Source organism: Octodon degus, unplaced genomic scaffold, assembly GCF_000260255.1.
Source record: "Octodon degus isolate 3935 unplaced genomic scaffold, OctDeg1.0 scaffold00070, whole genome shotgun sequence".
Classification (NCBI taxonomy): Eukaryota; Metazoa; Chordata; class Mammalia; order Rodentia; family Octodontidae; genus Octodon; species Octodon degus.
The window spans coordinates 6,008,891-6,017,937 of record NW_004524646.1 but is presented as its reverse complement, the minus strand read 5'-3'; positions in this window follow the sequence as shown (position 1 = coordinate 6,017,937).

The window sequence follows — 9,047 nt, the reverse complement described above, 5'->3', positions numbered from 1 at the left end:
GCCAGAGCACTAGCTGGGCAAGAAAATGTCAAAACAGGAAGCAGTAAGTGAAGACCAAAGCAAGTCTCCTCACCAAGTCTCCTAACTGACTCACTGCAAGCCCTCATAAATGAGTGGCAGGCCCCAAATCAGTGAAAAGGTTGTGCGGTGTATGGCTGACCTGAACACTCACTTCTGTGGAAGTTCTTTAAGCCAACAATCTCTCTGGGCCCCTTACCTTCCCTCATGGCACTCAGGCAAGGAGCTCTGGTGTCCACCTGAACAGACAGACCCTCTTATGTTTTCCACCCCCTCACTCAAATCTTTTACCCATATTCTATAAGGAAAAATCTCTTATTTTGGATACTGTGAGGATACATGGATCTTCTGCCCCAATTTAATTTTTTTTTTCTTTTTGTGTTATATCATCTAAGATTGCTAGTATGACTAATGTTCCTTTGATCAGCGTGTCTATTTTGGTGCCAGTACCATGCTGTTTTTATCACTATTGCTTTGTAGTATAACTTGAAATCCAGGATTGGGATGGCTTCTACTTCGCTGTTGTTGCTCAGGACTGCTTTTACTATTGTAGGTCTCTTCTGTTCCATATAAACGTTATGGTCAGGGTTTTTTTGTTTTTGCTTTTGTCTATGAAGACTGCTATTGGTATTTTAACTGGGATTGCATTAAATCTATGTATCAGTTTTGGTGATATGGCTATTTTGACAATACTAGTTTAATCTCTTCAGAAATAGGGGATGTCTTTTTATCTTATTATGTCTTCTTCAATGTGCTTTTTTCAGAGTATTATGTAGTTGGTTTTTGTTTTTGTTTTTGTTTGGTTTTTCCTACAGAGGTCTTTTACTTCCTTGGTTAGGTTAATTTTCAGCTATTTAATTATTTTGAAGATATTGTGAATAGGACTGTTTTCCTGATTTCTTCCTCACTGGGTTCAACACTGTTGATTTTTATTTATTGATTTTTCTACCCTCCTACTTTGCTGAATGTATTAGCTCTAAGACTTTTTTTGCTGAAAATCTTTGTGTCTTCTGTGGGAAGAATCATAATTGTAAATATCCTGGCTTTTCAAAAATAATGTACTATAGTCAGGCACACGCCTGCAATCCCAGCACTCGGGAGGCCACGGCGGGATGACTGCTGTGAGTGTTAGGACAGCCTGTACTGCAGAAACAAGTTCACGGCCAGCTGCGCTACATAGGGAGACCATCTCACATAAACAAGCAAAAAGTCATTTACTTTGCTAGAATGAAACATTTCAAACATAAGGCAAGATTATGTAACAGCAAAGACCCCCCCCATACCACATCACCTTTAACAAGTCATGTTTTATCACCTATTTGTTTCTGACCCTTTAAAAAATGAACCAGTCGAACAACTCGTGCCTGTTTTCTCATTCATACTTCAGCCTGGTCCTGCCATTCACCCCTGTGTGGGGCTGAAGATAATAACCAACCTTTCCATAATTTCCAAACCACTCAAGTTAATCATCAGATCTCAACCTCTGTGTCATGCTGTCTTGTAGTGGTCAGCCCAAATCACCAAGACCCATCAGGAAAAATACAATGCTGAGCGTGAGAACACGGGAGGAACTTGTAATCCGTGGGGCTCATCTTTGGCTAAATTTAAGTGGTATAGTCAATTGGGAAATAATACTTTCAGTTCTTTTTTACTGTATATATCAGAGCAATTTCCTGTTACCTAATGTGATATTTTGCTTCTGGTTTTACTCTGCTTTAGTACAGCTATCCCAGGATGAATTCTTCCACTGAATATGTCTAAGACATTAATTTTTCTATTGATCAAAAATAAAAATGTGTATAGCAAAAGATCCTTCTGTTCCTGCTTTCTCCATCCCAAAATAACTACCGTCATAAATTAGTATTTATAATTCCATATGTTTTATGCCTTTCACATGCATTTTCATATCTACAAAATTACATAATATTATTTTATGGGTGTAAATTTTAAAATACAGAGGGCTGAAAAAAAAATAAAAATAAAAAAATAAAATACAGAGGGCTGGCCAAATAGCTCAGCAGATTACAGTGCCTACAAACAAATGCAGGGGCTGGGGGGTTCAATCCCCAGGCCTGCTGTGCTGGCCCCACCCCCGGGGTGCAGTGAGCCAGCAATTGAGACTGGGTGTGGTGGCATGCGCCTGTAAATATAGCTCTTGGGAGGGTGTAAATAGGTAGATCACTACAAGTCCGATCTAGTAGTGAGACCCTGAACACCCTATAGACCCTTCCCTAAAATACAATAAATAAATAAATAAAATTAACTTTAAAATACATATCTTTCTGTAACTTACCCATTCCAATTACTTTTTTATAAAGATGACCTGTTAGCTACTTCAGAATAGCAAGGCAGGTGTGAATTAATCTCTGCGACCCAGTGAGAAGGTGGACTCTGGTTTGGAAACAGCAACAGCGCCACTGGCTGAGCAGAAGAACCCTGACCTTATACCATGTTGTCCTTTATCATTTGGTCATGAAAACTCTCAAAGATTCACCACACTAGGCAGCGCGGTGGAGTAAATGGACTACATGCATGGAGCAGTCAGCTTTAACACTGGTCTGCAATGCTCAGACTTGTCTCCTCGCCCTGCAGGTTCCCCCAATGCAGATGATTTTTCAGATGCAAACCACAGATGTTACTTCATCTCATCTGAGAGGCCCTCACCTCCGAATGCATGCAGCTTCTCCTGCATTAAATCAGAGGCAGCCTGTGAAGCCAGTAGAATCTAGTGGAGGCATTGGTTTCTGACATCTGAGGCTGGGTCATGAAAGACATCGTGACTTCCTGGTTGGTGCCTTTGATTCCTTGTTGCGGGAGGCAAAGCTGGAACTAAGAAAAGGCAAGCAAAGCACTGAGGGTGCAAGATGCAGGGAGCCACGTAGTCTCAAGGGCTGAGTGTGCTCCTTAGAAATGACCCTCAGAGTGAGCATCTCACTTGAATCCCTTGAGGGCTGGCCATGGTGGCGGACACCAGCTGCCACTCCAGGTGGATACAAAGACATCTTTATTGAGATTTGGAAGACTGCAGCTCCTGGAAGAGACCTGGGAGAGAATATGAGTCTGAATTGCCCCCACACTCTTGCTCTCAAAAATTGGAGGATGGTGCACAATGTTGGTCAAGCCAGAGTTTGGGGATGTTACACAGCATTAGGTAACCAATGCAGAGACACATGCCTGGAGGTCTGTGTTGCCCTAACAAAATCTGAAAATGTGTGGGCTAGGCAAAGGGTGGACACTGGGAGCATTTGGGGGAGTACAACCGTGATGTCCCTCCATGGGGGCTACCAACCAGGCTTCAGATATTTAAACAGGCACGTCCTACCCTTGGTCCCTGGACCAGATCGCTGTAAACACCGAGCAAAGTGGCCCCATTAACACTATTATGTGATTCTTAGATTTTCTTTATTGTTGGTACATTGTGGCGGTACTGGGGACTGAAACCAAGGTCTTCATACTGAGCTACATCCCTGGTTTTTAAGCTTTTTACATAATTTTTTCTTCTAAGAAAGAGTCATGTTAAGTTACTAAGTTGCCCAGACTCAAACTTGTGGTCCTCCTTTCTCAGCAGCCTCGAATACTGGGATTATAGGACTGCACCTCCAAGCCCAGCTTGCACTACTTATTGTGCCTCAACTGTACTGTGCTCAAGTGCAGACTGCATGTGCTACAACACTGCAGGTGGGGGGTGCCTGCAGCGCTGACCGCTTCTTGCACTACTGTGCCCTCACTCCAATCCAAACCCACACATAGCAGACCCTGGAGCGCTTGTGTGGCTTGGACAGACAAAGGCAGCATCAACAGCTAATAGCATTTCAATCCGCTGACACGTGTGTATACCTATGAAGGTGGGTGTTGTTATTAAGCAGATAGGGAAGCGCTCTTATTTAACTGTTAAAATTGATTTTATTGTTTTTTCTTATAATTTTTTTAAAATTAAAAATAAAGCTTGTTATTTATATACATTATGTATATTACACATGTCATATGCAGCCCAAGACAATTCCTCTCCACTCAATGTGGCCCAGGCAAGCCAAAAGGTTGGACACTTCTGGTTTAGAAGAAAATGTTATTAGAAAGTAGAAGAAAAGGGATTTTTCCTATATAGTGGCCATAAATTAGGACTATTATCACCTACAATAACATGGGTACTAGAAAACCTGCCTAACCAATAGGGTTACCTAACTGGAGAAATAATCAGGAATGGGTTGGATGTGTCGCCTGGCTTCATTCTGCTCCATATATTACAATGGGTTTGTTTTTTTTTTTTTTTTGAGGTACTGGGGATTGAACTCCAGACTTTGTGCTTGCCAGTCAAGTGCTTATTCTACTGAGCTATCTCCACAGCCCTCACAATGCAAGTGAAAAGACACAAACTCAAGTAGTTGTTCTAAACATGAAGCTGCTAAGGTTTGAAAATTCCCCACCTATCTAGATAGAAAGTGATGCTGAAATAAGAAATGCCTTCCAGGCAAAAATCAGAGCACAGCTAGGCAAAAAGGGGTTAGAAAATGAAATCAAGAGTGGACTAGGAAACCCTTTGTTAACACACTGGAAAAAAAAAACAAAAACAAAAACAAAAAAAACCTAAGGCGGTGGTCCAGACAGCCACTGAAACAATGGGGCTTCTGTGACTCTGAAGAACACTGTTCTTAGGCTGCTCAGGTGAAGCCTACAGAAAAGAGTTTATCCCTTATCTCAGAGAATTCTAAGCCTTGACTAGTCAGGTAAAGGATAATATGATTGATAAGAGACCTATAAAATTTTAAAGAGAATTGTGTTAGACCCATTGGCTCTCATAGGAGTAGGAGAGTACAAAATTAAGAAGTCTTTAGGACATCCCATCCTATAGGCAGAAAGAAATCTAGAAAAACTATTCAGTAAAAGCAACAGGCTGTCTTCTTTTCTCCATGTATCGATCTTTTTATGGACAAACATTAAAAAAATAAAGTAAAAGACAAACCAGAAAAGAGTTTTAAATGGAACTAGTGCGAATGGTCACACTGAACTGTTTCTGCAAACTCGCAGCTGGCTGTTATGTCAGCATGGCTGCTGGCTGCTGGGAGGGGCCCAACTTCCAGGCTGAACCGTTTTTGCTCATTACTTAGAGCAGATTGGAGCAGGCACATCTCCTGCTCATTACTTAGAGCAGATTGGAGCAGGCACATCTCCTCAGCCCCTCACTTATAAATCTCCCTTCTAAACCAAGAGGCCAGCGCTGACGCAGGAAGAACCAGCTATGCTATCAGCCAGAGGAAATGACAAGGGACGCGCTGGCAGCGCCACTGTTTCTTCAGTCTCTGTGCCTCCAAGACAGTTTTAAGTGGCCCTTGTCCACGCACGTGATTGGACTCAAGTGCAAGATTTTGGTCTGCACCATGGGGTTTTGGCAAATTCAGGGTGGGTGGAATGATTCCGGACTGGAGAACAAGTGTTCATAAATGCTTCCCCTTCGGTAGCATAAGACAAAAATACTCTGAGCCCAGCAGCAACTGGCAGAGTGACCTAGCCACAGGGAAACAAAACTGAAACTTAGCGAATGCACAAGTCTGGGATGCTGAGGTCCTCTCTTTTAGTGTTAGCCAGAGCCCTAAAGAATAATGCCAGAAAGTGTTTTATTAACCACTCTGGGACAGCTGAGGTCACTTTGGGAAGATGGGAAACACTAACCACCCCTCCCTTCAGCTTTAGTAGCCAACAGGAATTTGGATTCTGAGGCCACAAATACTTCTTCCCCAGAATGACGAGCAGTTGTGGCCACTGGCCAAACACGTGAGCAGCAGCAGCAGCAGCAGCAGCAGCAGCAGCAGCAGCAGCAGCAGCAGCAGGACAGCTGAGTGCTAGCTGTGTGGGGGCCGCACGGTGGGGGTCCTGCGTGGGCCGGAGCAGTGCCCTGGCCGCATGACTTCCATGCTCTACAGGCCTGTTTCAGGCAGGCTCCAGCACCCATGGGACCAAGGGGCTGCAGTGCTGGGGACAGCTAGGGCTGTTAATAGATCAGGTACAAGCACAGCACATGAAGACGGCTCTTCCACATCTTCTCTCTCTTATTAAATTCTGATGTGTTCAGGGACTTGAAAGGTTGGACATTTCTCTGTTTGGCTATTGCCAATCATACTCAGGACCTTGTGCTTGCCAGGTAGGCCCTGTGCCACTGAGCTATAGCACATTTCTAAATTAAAAAGAAAAAGAGGGTGGGAGTTGCCAAAGACAATTCCTTCAGACACTGGCCACGCACTCTATTCTCCAGTTCATCTTAGAGGTCAAGCAAATTCAAGTCTTGAAGCAGAGACACTAACCTTGCGGCAGAGGCAAGAACTTCTGTTCCCAGCTCTGGCTGATGCCAATCATCAGCTCCTGAGTACGCCCTTGAGCTCCCCTGAGCAGAGAGTTCTGGGCAGCTGAAGAGATAGATGTTATGGTTTGTGTCTAGTTGTCCCTTCGAAGCCTCATGTAGGTCATGGGGCAGAAGCAGCTGGAGGAACAGCGAGTGGCTTAAGGAGTGGAGCCAGAGGACCAAGGCAGAGCTTTAGGGGCAGGGCCAGAGAGGCACAAACTATTAAACTGACAGCATGCACTGCCCGTGAACACCCCCAAGCCTGGTGGCCTCTCTTGGAGGTATGGAGCAGATCATCCTGGACGCGGCAGCACACAGCAGCACCCCAGCCTCTCTTCTAGACCCTGTAGTGTGGGACAGCAGTGTCTCAAGGTCTCACTCTGTAATTCAGGCTGTTTTAAACCATGAAATCTCCAGTAACTGTGAGCTAAATAAACCTTTCCTTCCCTAAGCTTGAGTGTCAGGTATTTGTCCCAACAATGAGAGAAGAGTCACTAAGACAACAGTGAACAGTGGCACCACAATTTCTGGAGGTGACACTGTATAGAGAACTGGCCTACACCAGTCCTACATCTCTACCCAGGTGCCACCCTGGGGAACCAGCCAACTCTGGTCTTTTCCCCACCCAAATGCCACTTGTAGGGACCTAGTCCTATTAGTCTGTTACCCTAAACCAGGCAAGGATGAAAGACAGACATAGAGTCAGTTTAACATGCTGGCAGCGAGGGGGCTCTTGCCTCCAACAGGCAGAAAGGCGTTGACCATTTAGTTCATTCTGCTTTGATTCACTCACGCACAGGAACAAGCTATTCAAGTAACACAAGGTTCATCCGTCTTCTAAAATCCGTGAGTACATGTCCGGGTAAACAATAAGATCTCAACTATATTAAATTTTCCCTAGGACTGGCAATGTACCATCCCTGTGTGCTGCTTTTCTCCTTCATGCTCCCAGAGGAGGCCAACCAGGCCTGAATTCTTCTGAGCCGCTCTCCCTCAGCACCATAATGTCACAAAGTTTTGCCACAGTCCCTCAGCACACAGCAGTGCCCGACCCTAGTTCTTGGCGATGCAAGAACCACCAGCCTCAGCAGCACTGACCACAAATCTCCCTTGATAAAAACACAATCCCCAATATGTAAAAGAAAGAATGACACCTTTGCTGAATTTCTTGAATAGTCGCCTTATAAACACTATGGCTTTTCATAACATAATGCCGTCCAGCACTTACATTTGCCAGATCTGCTTGGGTGATAGAGTCATTCATTACGATGGTCTTGCCCCTGACAAAGTTGTTCTGGATTCCACAAAACACTGACTGGTGACTGACTTTGTTCTCAGCTGCCCTCTCAATGTACTCCAACTTGTAGAGCACTCACCCTGCTCTATAGTAGCACCTTCTTCTCAGGCTGTCTTTCACGGGAAAGGAAAGATTATGTAGAGGGTAAAAGCAAGAGTCATACTGTGTCTTCTCAGTTCTTATGTCCTAATCAAGTAAAGACCCAGTGTACATCCTCCTGAATCTCAGAATCCTGTGCTACAAACCAGGGGCTCCCGTGTGCCTTCCACACCTCCATTTTTGAACCAGAGGCTCTCATATCAACTGTACTACGCTATGTTATGCCACACCATGGGGTACAGGGTAGATGACTTAGCTTTTCAGTTCATAGATTTTCAAAACAAGATAACTACAAGAGAAGCCTGGCTATGATTTAGCTGGTGACCTCCTTCTGCACTTTGAGATAACACTGTAATGGGATGAGATCTATAAAGATCTTGGGAGGTGACAAGTATAATTTTCATGTTAGAAGGACTGAAAAATTGTGGACCAGAAGGTGGGTTGTGGTAGCCAACCTCCCAAGCCACAGAAACAGCAGAAGATGATAAATATTTATTGTTATGTTGAGCCAACATTTTATTTTATTTTATTTTATTTTATTTTTTGTGCCAAGAATCAAACTCAGAACCCTGTGCTTACCAGGTAGGTGCTTATGCCCCTGAGCTATATCCTCAGGCCACCAACATTTTTTCTTAATTTTTAATTTTTACTAATACTTGTTTGCAATGCATAGTTATTCTAGTCATTGTCATCATTACCTCTATCTGTGATTCGTTGCCTACCTCTTCCAGCTTTTAAGACTTTGCCCCTGTCATGGACTTTTGGTAGTTTGAGTATGGACTGGTACAGAGAGGTTTTCTTTCGGTCATGGCTATTTGGGGTTCTATATCCCTTACTTATCTATATGTTTATTTCTTCCCTGTTGCATTTGGGAAATTTTCTCCCATTATTTCTGTGAACAGGTTTCTTTATACTATTTGTGTTGTCTTCAGATTTGTCACTTTCTCCAATTATGCTTAGATCAGTCTTTGCACCCTCTAGCAGTTTGTGGACCTGTTTTTCATTTTCTCTTGATTTTAAGGTATCTTTGAGTAGCTGGTCTTAAGAGGTAGCATTGTTTTGTTTTGTTTTGTTTTGTTTTGTTTTGTTTTGTTTTGTTTTCTTTTGAGACAGGGTCTAGCTTTGTAGTGCAGCTCGGCCTTGAACTCACTACATAGCCCAGGCTGACTTCAACCTCATAATAATCCTTCTGCTTCAGCCTCCCATAAGCTGGGACTACAAGCATGTGCCACCACGCCAAGCTTGCATTATTGTCTTCTAATTCCAAAAGTTTGGTCTCTCATTGCTCACTTTTGTTGC